Raw genomic sequence first — 13,586 nt, forward strand, 5'->3', positions numbered from 1 at the left:
CAAAGAGAGGTGACACAATGGAATTCGGATATCATCAGACAATTTCTTTTATATCCCAGGTGAGTAAAGTTTTACTAAAGGTAATACAGAAACGGCTGCAAGCATACATTGACAGAGAACTTCCTGGGGTTCAAGCCAGATTCAGAAGAGGCTGTGGAACGAGGGATGTCATTGCTGATGTCCGATGGATCTTGGCTTAAATCAGAGAATATCAGAAAGATGTTTACTTGTGTTTTATTGACTATGTAAAGGCTTCCAATTGTGTGGATCATGACAAGCTATGGACAACATTGTGAAGTATGAAATAGATTGGCACATTGGCAGTAGCAATGTGCTCAAGCATGTACATTGTTGTGAGGTTGATGTAGGATTGAATAGTGTTTTGTTTGTTGAGCATAGGGGCATTGTGAGTTGGTAATGACTTGGCACCTAACAACAACAACAACATTAAAATGTTATTATTAGTGTCAGTGATGAAGAAACCTAATAATGTTGACAAATTCTTTAGTATAAATTGATCAAATGTACAGTTATGATTAATTGTGAATTAATGATGACTAGAATGTGAAAGATGGAAACAAAGAGAAAGGATTAGAAGTTGGAAAACAACAGTTGGTAATAGAAATTATGTTATTGATCACATGATAAATGTTTGTAAGATCAACAACGTTTGCACTGCAAATAACATTTTCAGCAAAATAAACAATGACTATACATGTGGCACTCTGGTAACATAGTGGTTATGAATCGGGCTGCTAACCTCAAGGTCGGCAGTTTGAAAATACCAGCTGTTCTGAGGGAGAAAGATGAGGCTTTCTGCTCCTGTAAAGATTTGCAGCCTCGGAAACCCTATGCAGGGTCACTATGAGTCAGAACTGACTCCACGGTACTTAATAACAACAACAACATGCATGTGGGATTCCTTGTGTAGCACTGTGGGTTAATACACTGGACTGCAAAGTCACTTTGAACCATAAGGTTGGCAGTTCAAGCTCACCAGCTGCTCTTCAGAGACCCTATACAGGGTCATTATGGGTCGGAATTAGCTGGACAGCACTTAACAAAAAATACTTGTGGGCCACCACTCATCAGTAGGTTTGTCAAACTCTGGTAGCTTACATGATGATGTGATCTTGGAAGCTATGTTGCAAGTATTTTAAATACCAACAGGGTCACCCATGATGGACAGATTTCAGGGAAGCTCACACAATAAGACACTCTAGAAAGAAGGAGCAGAAGACTACTTCTGAATGTTTATCCATTGAAAGTCTTATGAATAACAGTAGTAAATTGTGGGGTACAGAGCCTTAAGATTAAATCATTATGACTAGAACCGAAATATTTTCAGGTATAGTGCTAGATGAACCCCTCAAGTTGGAAGACACTCAAAATATGACTGTGAAAGAGCTGTCTCCTCAGAGTAGATTGTAGCCGTTTCTGTATTACCTTTAGCAAAACTTTACTCGCTTGAGATATCAAAGAGATTGTCCAATGATTTCTGCATTCCATTGGGTCACTGCTCTTTGGAATGGGCACAAATATGGATCTCTTCCAATCAGTCGGCCAGATAGTTGTCTTCCAAATTTCTTGGCAGAGATGAGTGAGTGCTTCTTGTGCTGCCTCACTTTCTTGAAAGATTTCAATTTTTATTCCATCAATTCCTGGTGCTTTGTTCTTTGTCAATTCCTTCAATGCACTTTGGACTTCCTCCCTGAGTATCATTGGTTCTTGTTCATATGGTACCTCTTGAAATGGTTGAACATTACCATTTCCTTTTGGTACAATGATTCTGTGTTTTCCTTCCATCTTTTCTTGATGCATTCTGCATCATTCAATAATTTGCCCAGAGAATCTTTCAATAACATCAATAGAAAGATGTTTACATGTGCTTTATTGACTGCACAAAGGTTTTCAATTGTGTGGATCATGACAAGCTATGAACATCATTTCAGGCAATGAATATTACAGAATACTTAATTGTGCTCATGAGGAACCTGTACATAGACCAAAAAACAGTTGTTCAAAGAGAACAAGGGAACATGAAATGGTTTAAAATTAAGGAAGGTGTGCACAAGGGATGTATTCTTTCACCATACTTACTCAATCTGTATGCTGAGCAAATAATCTGAGAAGCAGGTTTATAAGAAGAAAAGTGTGGCATCAGACTTGGAGGAAGAGTCATTAACAACCTACAATATGCAGATGATATAACTTTGCTTGCTGAAGGAAAAGAGGACTTAAAATGCTTACAGATAAAGATCAAAGACCATAGCCTTCAGTATGGGTTGCATCTCAATGTAAAGCAAACAAACTGCTCACCACTGGACTAATAAACAGCATATCAATGAATAAAAAAACTGAAGTTTTCAAAGACTTCATTTAGCTCAGGTCGCCATCAGCACTCACAGATGGAGCAGTCAAGAAATCAAGTGTTGTACTGCATTAGGGAAATCTGCTGCACAATATGTCTTTAAATGTTCAAGTACAAAGATGTCAGTTTCAGTTCTAAGGTGTGCCTGAACCAAGCCATGGTATTTTCAATAACTTCATATGCATGTGAAGTTTGTATAGTGAATAAGGAAGACCATAGAAGAATTGATGCATTTGAGTTTCAAGGAGAATTTTAAAAGTACCATGTACTGACAAAGAACAAACCAATCTGTGTTGGAAGAAATATAGCCATAATGCTCTTTGAAACTAGGATGGCCAGATTTCGTCTCTCATACTTTGGACATATTATCAGGAGGGATCAGTCCCTAGAAAAAGATAACATTAGTAAAGTGCAGGGTCAGAGAAAGGGAGGAAGATCCCTAAAGAGATGGATTGGCACACTGACAGCAGCAATGGGCTCAAACATAGCAATAATTGTGAGGCTGGAGCAGGACTGGGCTGTGTTTCGTTCTGTTGTGTACAGTGTCACTATGAGTCGGTACCAACTCCATGGCTCCTAACAACAACAAGAAGATAAGTAAGACCAGTTAACACCACCATTAAATTTATGCACCAACCATTAAAGGCAGTAGTGATGAAATTGAAAAATTCTACAGACTTCTTCAGTCTGAAATTGATTAAACATGCAATACTTTTATTATTATTATTATTACTGGTGATTCAAATGTGAAGGTTGGAAACAAAGAGGAAGAGCAATAGTTGGAAAATAGGCATTGATGTCAGATATTATGCTGACGATTGCATGAAAATATTTTGAAAAGTCACTGACTTATCCATTGCAAATAACTTCAACAACATAAAAGTTGGTTCTACACATGGATCTCACCGGATGGAATACACAAGAATCAAGTTGACTACATCTGTGGGAAGAGACAAAACCAGGCCAGGTTCAGACTGTGAAAAAGACCATCAATTGCTCATATGCAAGTTCATGCTGAAGCTGAAGAAAATTCAATCATATCCAAAAGAGTCAAAATATGACCTTGAAAATATCCCATCTGAATTTAGATACCATCTCAGTAATAGATTTGATCCATTAGACACTAGTGACCAAAGACCAGAAGAGCTGTGGAATGACATCAAAAACATCATTCAGAAATAAAGCAAAAATTCACTGAAAAAACACAAAAATAAGAAACAACCAAAACTGATGTCAGAAGAGACTTAGAAAGTTGCTCTCCAGAATTGCTGTTGTTATGTTTGTCGAATCAGTTCTAACTCATAGCGAGGCCCTATAGGGATTTTGAGGAGCAGCTGGTAGATTTGAACCAACAACCTTGTGGTTCACAACTGAAATTGCAACTGAGTGCTTAAGGAGCTCCAGTAGTTTAATGGTTACGAATTGGACTGCTAATCTCACAGTCAGCTGTTTGAAACTACCAGCTGTTCCATGGGAATAAAATGAGGCTTTCTGTTCTCGTAAAGATTTACAGCCTTGGACACCCTGTACAGGGTCACTATGAGTTGGAACTGACTCCACAGCATGCAACAACAACAACAAAAATAACCTATAGTATCACACCAGGACTCCCCAAATAGAGGTTTTAAAATGATTGAAAAAAATGAGGAAATAAATGAGTTAAATAGAAACCTTAGAAGGCCAGCTCAATAAGTTAAAGTCAGTATTATAATGAAATGTGAAAAATCCTTCAGTTAGAAAACCAAAAGGGAAGAACATGCACAGCATTTCTCAATCTGAAAGAACTGAAAAAATATTCAAGCCCTTGGGGAAAATACTGCATGATGAGGAAAGTATCAGAAGAAGAGGAAATATATACACAGAGTCACTGTACCAAAAACAAATGGTTGAAGTTTAAACATTTAAAAAATATATCATATGACAAAGAACTGATGGTCTTGAAGGAAGAAGTCCGTGCTGGTCTAAGGTGATAAAAAAGGCTCCAGGAATTGATGGAATACAAATTGAAAATTTTCAGAAAACCTATATAGCACTTAAGGTGCTCACTCATCTATGAAAAATCCTATCATGCAATCTTCCTCATCATCTATAACCAAGTCCATATTTTCCAACTACTGATCCAATCACCAGTAATTATCAATGTATCTTAAACGCATGTGTGATAAATTTCTGACTGAAGAACTCATTTGTTGTTGTTGTTGTTAAGTGCTGTCAAGTTGATTCTGACCCATAGGGTTTCCAAGGAGCAACTCGTGAGCTTGAACCACCAACATTGCAGTTCAAACAGCTTTGCAGTCCAGAGTATTAACTCATAGCACCACCATCACTAGCTTTAGTTTTTGGTATGTAAACTTGAATAATTGTAGTTTTAACTGGTCTTTCTTGTAGATATAAATATTATCACAGATATCATTGCAAGATAGATCTTGCAATGCACTTTTTGATAATGAATGCAATGCCATTTATTACTCTTAGCTCTGTAGTTGGAGTCCTGGGTGGCGCTGTGGGTTAATGCGCTAGACTGGAAATTTGATTTGAACCACAAGGTCGCCCATTCAAGCTCACCAGCTGCTCCTTGGAAACAGTGTACAGCATTGTTATGGGTCAGAACTGACTCAATGGCATGAACAACAATGAAAACATCAAAGCTCAGTAGCTGTCTAGATTTCTAGTAGACCACAGTGATTTTTCTCTGAAATACAAGTGTTTATTTTAAAAAGTGGCAACACTGGATCAATTTCCTTGGATATTTATATACTTAATTAGTATGAATTTGTTTCTAAGTAACAGAAATTCAACTTGGAATATTTTAAAAAAGTAAAAGACAAAATACAGTAAGGAAATTTATTTTCTCACATCTTGCAAAATGGGCTATAGGCTTAGCTAGATCCAACGATTCAACCAGCATCATGCTATATCTGTATCCTGTCCCTTTTCATCTCTAAATTTTATTTTTTATAACTTGACTTTATTTTCACATTGGCTGTACCTCAATGTTGGGAACAAGACTGCTCTTGTTCCAACTCATATCATCTTCATACTCTTGATTTCATAGTATAGAAAAAAGAGAGTCTTCTTCACTATATTTTTCTCAATGTATTTGAGAAAAGACTGATTTTTCTGGTTTGGTTCTTATTTCCATACTGAACCAATCCCTGCGCTTGAGTGAATGAGATACTCAGTTAGGCCTGGGTTATTGGCCAACATTTTTAAGTGAGTAAATTTCATCTGAGTCTCACAGACCATGCAAATGGTTATGAAATGAGTCAGAGGTGTTTCTCCATGCAGGATTGTGAACTGGCCAGAATAATAATAAAAATAACAGATATTCAAAGCAAACACACAGAGTGAATTATGCCACACAATTATCTTAAAGCTGGGTCAACATTAAACTCTGAATCCATAATTATCTCTATTGTTTTTTTTTTTTTTCTGTTGTGTTATTCATCCATCTATCTATCTATAAAACCATTCCTACATTATTACAAAACATTCATCCCTTAAAAGGAACTAGCAAGATCAGAGCTGAATATCCTGTGTCCTTAAGTAATTCATTTTCATAATGTCCAGACAGATGCTTTATAACATCTGAGCAAGTCAGAATAAAGTTGTCAAAAATAGTATAAATTATGAACTATCATAAAAACTACATATAAAAGTAGGAGTGAAATAATATTTGGGTGCTCAGGAGCAATGTTTTATAAGAAGTAAAATTTCAATAGAGACTTAAAGAATAATAAAAAATAAAAATTAAAAAAAAACAATTTCAGTAAGCATAAGATTGTCCCAGGCTGAAGGAATGCTGGGGATAAAAGGCAAGGAGGTGTGAAATTGCTTGACTAATAGTTGTGGAAAATGGTAAGTGAGGGCTGGGGAAAGAAATATGACTAGAAAGATGGTTTAGAACCAATCATAGATGATGCGGGAAGGGAGACTAAAGAATTTTGAGTATTTCCCATTGATATTTTGGAGTCATTTCAGTTTGAAGGAGAGAGGTCTAATATTTGTGGCATAATCTATATTTCAAAGATAATGCAGAGAACAATAACTTGTTAGCACATACAGTCCCCAAATTCAATCCAACTCTTTTGACATTTCCATTTCCTTCTATATTTCTGGGAACCTGGAGAGAAATCATGCCTTTTTATTTAAAAGTCATTTTCTCACAGTAAAATAGAGGTTCAGTAGATAAGCACTTTAATTGTACTACTTATTTCATGTAGAACTGCCCCTATTCTTAGAGAGAAGCTAAATCACTATGACTATATGGATGGACTACTGTGCTTAAATTTAAGAGTTTTAGTTACAGTAAGGTCAAGGAAAAATGGGTAACAAATATCTTTATGTTTATTCCTAATGCCACTGGAGAATAATCTCCAAATCCTTTTAGCACTTTTGGAAGTTCTACTGAATGGTAAATAAAACTACATTTCAGCTATTAGTTTGTAAATGCCTGATTGTTCCATTTCCACCTCTGTTAAACCTGCCCTCACTCTCACCTTTTCTCTCAAGTTCAGACTATGGGGAAGGTGTCTTGGAAAAAAAAAAAATGCACTTTGATAGAAAGAAAACTGAGAAAATCTTTGAATTTTATTTTTACTCTCTGGGACAAGAGTTCAGAGACATCAGGGTACAGTTCTGAATTAACAGACATGGTACAGGAAATAGAGTCAGAGCTGTCATCTCATGGAGGGAGAGTGGCATTTCTCCATCTGTACTGGATACAACACGTTTCATGTAACCATGCCACCCCTTCCTTGAAGACACAAACAGCCCCCACATGAGATGTGATCTTGTTCACTGGCAAGTGGGATGTGAGTGAGAAGCCATTTGAATGTAAAGCATCAGTTCTCACTTTGCATAGTCTTGCCCACACAGGCACCCCAGCCAATCCCACACATTCTCAGCATCACCATAAGGATGCATTCTTAGAGTGTTAAAACAAAAGAAACTTTGCAGACCACCCCAACCTTTTATTATGGAGAAAATGAAATGCTGAAAGATGTCTTTTATTGTTGGTCAATATTGATGATAAAACAAAAATTATGTAGACTATAATCTTTTATAGGTGATTGATGGAGTCTTGATGTGGTACTCAGGGTTAATGCGCTGGACTTTAAAGTTGGTTTGAACCACAAGGTCAGCAGTTCAAGCTTACCAGCTGCTCCTCAGAAACTCTATACAGGGTTTCTATGGATCAGAACCAACTTGATGGAACTTAACAACAACAACATGTCATTGCTACTTCACAGTTTATACAACATGTTCACGCCTAATCTTCCTTTCAAGTCTCACTATAAATCACTTAGATGGGATTTGTCATCCCCATTTTTCAGATTAGGAAACTGAGCCTCAAAGGAGGTTAAGAAAACTGTCCAGTAATTTGCAAATAACAAAAGTGGTTTAATATTCAGAAGATTGCAAATGAGGTCTCAAATCATCTGTTAGCTCTCTGACCTCTGTTGTGATTAGACCAGAGCTGTTACTTGTATATTATACTGCCTTTCAACACTTTTTTTTCCCTCAAATGGCCCCTTCATCAGGCTTTGGAATTATAAGAGACTCTAAAAAGAAAGAAAGAAAAAAATCCTTGAGGTTTTAAGAAATTATCAGCATTGAGTTTCCACTGAGTACAAACTGAACAAGAGTGAATATCTATTACTTCTACCACAGAAAAGTTGGAATCTAGTGAAGGAACCAGACCACATTAAATAAACAGGGAAAAACATAGTGATAATGACAACATTTGATACAGAAGTTGAAAGATGTAAAGGTAGACGAGATATTAACAGACTTGTTATTATTTTAACAGAACAATGCAAAACTTGGACTTTAATGGTACATAAGCCAGGGCACATAAATCCCCAAATAGCCTTATTCTGTGACTAGTTTAAGAAAGTCATACAACTTCAACAAACCTTTGTTTACTCATTCATAAATTGGATTAGTTCTTATGTCTTAAGGTGTGCTGAGGACCAAAAGTGATAAAATGCCTTAAGTTTGTATCACAGGGCTTGGCACAGAAATCTGGCTATACAGCTTCAAAAAGGATGTGGAATTTATTGACTTGACTAGGAGAGTAAGGCATTAGAGGTGATTTCCATTTGATTCATGTGTTGGTTGCCAGAAACACAGCCATGAACCTCTACTCTTTGTTTTGGCATTCTGGTTGGCCAAGATTTTGCTTATACTGCCTTTGACAGTTTTAGAGGACACTAACAAAGGGGTGTGAAAAGCTCTGTTTTGATAGTCACACCAAGAACATTCATATTTGTGTAAATGGATGTTGTAAATGGGTGCTTTTAGAGCCTAGGAAGAGTGTTAACACAAGCCTGGATTCATAAAGGAAGTTAGTAGAACTCTCAGACCAAATGCCAATATTTCTGAGCCAGTAATGTCTAGAAACAGGAGATAATCTGGCTATTATAAAAATGCCAAACATTTTCTTGGAGGTAGAGACAATTTCTAAGGTAGACTATCTTCACCGTTGATTACTACAAGTGATCACTTAGAGAGCCTTCTTTGTCATACTATTACAATTCAAATATCGAATTCACGTTAGTGGATTTTGTCAAGAGATCTTGAAACAAAAAGACAGCAGATGATGACATTAAATGTTTAATAGCATAAATGGATATCTTATTCAGGGACAGGCCAATTCTGAAAAAAACACAAAAAACTAGCAAAAGGATGCAGAGGGCATTAAAGAGTATTAAAAAAAAAAAAAAAAGCATATGTCCTTGAAAGGCAAAGAAACAGAAATCTGAGGTTTTGAGATTGGTGGAAAAGACAAAATGGGAGAAATAGGAGAGGGTTCCATCAAAATGTCAGTGGTCTGGACCCAAAGTGAACAACACACAGGAAAAAGCTTCCTATGACAGAAAAGGGTGAGTTAATTCATGGGTGGTAATGCTAAGTGTTTAGTCAAATTGGCCTCATCTGAACTATCATGACTTTATAATATCTTTAGAGTCCCAGGGAGGCATAGTTTGTGCTTGATCACTCAGCTAAAACTTGCTTGGTGGTTTGAAGTTACTTAGCTACACTGTGGAAGAGAGACCTAGCAATTGGCCTCTATAAAAACTAGAGTCATGAAAGCTCTATTCTTAAACACAAGGGCTCATCACAAGTCAAAACGGACTCAAAGGCATCAGATTTTGCTGTTTGTTTGTTTTGCTGTGCTTTGCTTTTGGTATGACTTTTAATTAAAATCAAAACTAATTTTCTATTATGACTTGTTTCAGTCTCCAGTTAACACTGTCCTGAGAAAAGAAGGAAGGAGAAATGAGGTCAGTGTTTGTGGAAAAGTGAAGGGGAGAGAACTAAAAACATGGAAACGTGGAGACAAAGCATTCAATAGTGACGTGGGAAGAAGCTAGAAGCAACAAGTCTGAGCAAATATGTCAAAAATCAACCAAACACATAAGTAATCCCTGGAAATATACAGAAATACTTGAAAGGGATGATCTTTTAGAGTCAGGCAAAATCAAGTTGTTATTTTAATGTGTACGAAGTCTATATTCTACATTAAAAACATAATTTCTCTATAATCACATACAATTAGGTAGGGAATGTTTAAATGTAGAAGCTGACACATCAGCTTTTTGTTGTTATTTTTATTGTTTTGAACTTTGAGCTTTTGCACAATGTTTCTGAGTGTCTAAATATACTTTCCTCTAAGCCAATACTTTCTAGAAAATATTCATTTGAAATAACTTTAGGTAGCTCAGCATTGTTCTCTTTGAACTAGGAATTCAGGGGAAATATATGTGAGGAAAATCAGCAGGTTCAATGATACACCTGGGATGATGTTATTGCTGTCCTTAAGGTGTTGAGTCTCTACAACCGAATGAAACACTGCACAGTCCTACAATATGCCATTGTTGTATGTACTGTGTCAGTTCATCTGGTTGATGGTCTGCACCTTTTTCATTTATCTTACTTTACCAAGAATGATGTGCTTCTCCAAGAATGATCCCTTCTCCTCATAACATATTCAAACTGCATGAGGCACATCTTCATGTCCTTACTTCTAAGGAGGATTCTAGCTGTAACTCTTCCAAAACAGAATTGTTTGTCCTTCTGGCACTCCATACACATGTAATATTATTTGGCAATGCTCTAGAATCATGGTGTGGTGCTGTGGGATCAGAACTGGACTGGCAACCACAAGGTCAGCAGTTCAAACCCACTAGTTGCTCAATGGCTTTTAATAATGACAACAGTTCTTTTTCACTCTTTCATATTCATTGTCCAGCTTTCATATGTATATGAGACAATGGAAAATACAATAACTAAAGTCAGGTGCATCTTAGTCCTCAATATCATACTTTTTTTTTTTTTTTTTTTTTACACTTGAAAGGTATCTTTTGTAGGAGATTTGCCCAAAGCAATGTTGTTTTTGTTAGGTGCCGTTGAGTCAGTATTGACTCATAGTGACCCTATGCACAATGGAAGGAAACACTGCCAGATCTTGTGCCAACCTCACAATCATTGTTGCACCTGAGACCATTGCTGTTGCCACTTTGCCAGTCCATCTTCCTGGGAGTCTTCCTCTTTTTATCTGACCCTCCACTTTATCAAACTTGATAACCTTCTCAAGCATCTGGTTGCCCCTGAAAATATGTCCAAAGTATCAGAGATGAAGTCCAACCATCCTGGCCTCCAAGGAGCACTCAGGCTACACTTCTTCCAACACAAATCTGTTGATTCTTTTGGCAGACCAAGGCACTTTCAATATTCTCCTACAACACCATAATGCAAAAACATCAATTCTTCTAAGATCTTCCTTATTCACTGTTTAACTTTTGCATGCATATTAGGTTATTGAAAATACCATGGCTTAGATCAGGTGCACCTTAGTCCTCAAGCTGACATCTTTGCTCTTCAATATTTTAAAAAGCAGATTTGCCTAATGCAAAACACCGTTTGATTTCTTGACTACTGCTTCCATAAGTAATGATGGTTGATCCAAGAAGAATGAAGTCCTTAACAACTTCAAGCTTTTCTCCAATGATAAGAGTGTTGTTTAGTGGTCCAGTGGTGAGGAATTTTGTTTTCTTTATATTGAGATGCAATTCATACCGAAGACTGTGGACATTTGTCTTCATCAGTTAAGTATTTTAAGTCCTCTTCACTTTCAGCAAGCAAGGTTGTATTATCTGCATATTGCAGGTTGTTAATTAGTCTTCCTCCAATCCTGATGCCACATTTTTCTTCATATAACCCAGCTTCTCGGATTATTTGCTCAACATACAGGTTGAATCTGTGTGGTAAAAGATTACAACCCTTTCACACACTTTCTTCATTTTAAAGCTTCCAGTGTCCCCATATTCTGCTTGAACAACTGCCTTTGGGTTCATGTGCAGATTTCTCATGAGCACAATTAAGTGTTCCGGAATACTCATACTTTGCAATGTTGTCCATAGCTTGTCATGATCCACACAATCGAAAGCCTTTGTGTAGTCAATAAAGCACAGGTAAACATCTTTCTGATATTCTCTGATTTAAGCCAAAATCCATTGGACATCAGCAATGATATCCTTACTTCTACATCCACTTCTGAATTTGGCTTGAACCTCTGGAAGTTCTCTGTCAACGTATGCTTGCAGCCATTTCTGTATTACAAGATGAGTAACCTTATTTTCTTTACCTTTGCTCCTTATTTATTAAAATCACATTTTGGAGCCATGTCTGACTTCCTCACACTTCACAATAGGTAAAGGGAATCAAATTCAAAATCTACCCAAAGCCAATTTCTATATAGTAAGGGACAGACATGTCTCCTCCCTACAACATTCTTTACTTTATTCTTACACCAATCATCCCTCCAACACCATTTTCTGCTTCACATCTGGGTTCAGTAATACATTGCAATAGCCACACAGAGCTCATAATAATACTCATTATTATGGGGTTTATTTGGGAAGTGTTGTTGTTAGGTGCCATCGAGCTGTGCTGACTCATAGTGACTTTATGAACAGCAGAACAAAACACTGCCTGATCCTGGACCAACCTCACTATTGGTGCCACTCTTGAATCCATTGATGCTGCCACTTGGCCAGTTCATCTCACTGGGGGTCTTCCCCTTTTTCTCTGACACTCTACCTTACCATATATGATATCTTTTTCCAGCAATTGGTCACTCCTGACAACATGTCGGAATTATGAGAGACAAAGTGAGCAGGGTAAAATTCAGGATCAAGAAACAACTCAAGATGCAGCAACTTTCCAAACAGGAACACCTTTCTCTGCGGTACTACACACATGCCTCACTCTTGTCTTCAGCTTCTCAGTCACATGGCCCTGCTCTATTTGGGTACATGATGCAAACTTTTGTAGCCAATCTGTGAATGTCCAAAGGACACATTCTGCGAGACATTCTGCTACCTGTAGCCACTCTGTCCATTAGTCTAATTCCTGTAGCTTCTCTGTCTTCTGGATGGGAATCATGATCTGAAGTGCTGTCAGTATGTAACTGAGAAGGTACTCGTTGCTGTCTACAAGTCTCTTAGTTACCACCACGTATATTTGGAAGACATCTTGCTGAAGCACAATAGTGAACACCAGACCTTGCCTGTACACAGAAGTTTCTTTGTGAGGAGATTAGCATGACAACTGCCACAGTTCTGTGACTCACAATGCTCCCCTACTGTTATTGGGGTCACATTCCTGTCTGAGAGTGAGGAGGAGGCATCCATCAACCTCAATGACATCAACAAGTGCCCCTGCTGAAACCATGTGACCTGATCTTCTCCTATGGCCAAGTCTTGCAGGTCTCTGCTCTGAAGGCCTTGGAGAAAAGAAAAAGAACCTGAAACCTGCCCAGGAGGAGTACACCAAGCAAGCCATGGTCAAAGCTTCACCTTCTAAGGAAAATACACTCCAAGCAGTCAAACTAGGGCTGCAACCAACAAGTCCCTATCTGTCTCTAACCATACCTACTAAGTAGAGGTGTTCTAAGGCTGCCCTCCCCACCATAAACACTCAGGGCCATGCCCCCTCTCATGTCCACTCTTGAGGGGAGGAGCTCCTTGGGAAGTCCAGGCCACTCTTTCCATCTTTGTGACATTGGTGTGAGGTGGTGTCTGTATATATGACCTCCATCGCCCTTTCCAGTACACTGCCAATAAACAGCTATTGAAGGGGGATCCTGCATCTGCTCTGTCTCTCCATGCCACCACCTCTTCTGTTGTCTCTGCTATTGCCATTTTTC

At 37.7% G+C, this 13,586-nt stretch overlaps 1 pseudogene; it reads left to right on the forward strand.

The window, feature by feature from the left end:
- LOC102817399 overlaps positions 1-13,318 on the forward strand; it is an 18,539-nt pseudogene extending 5,221 nt beyond the window's left edge.
- The last annotated feature ends 268 nt before the right edge of the window (positions 13,319-13,586 follow it).

This window comes from Chrysochloris asiatica, unplaced genomic scaffold (assembly GCF_000296735.1).
Source record: "Chrysochloris asiatica unplaced genomic scaffold, ChrAsi1.0 scaffold00093, whole genome shotgun sequence".
Lineage (NCBI taxonomy): Eukaryota > Metazoa > Chordata > Mammalia > Afrosoricida > Chrysochloridae > Chrysochloris > Chrysochloris asiatica.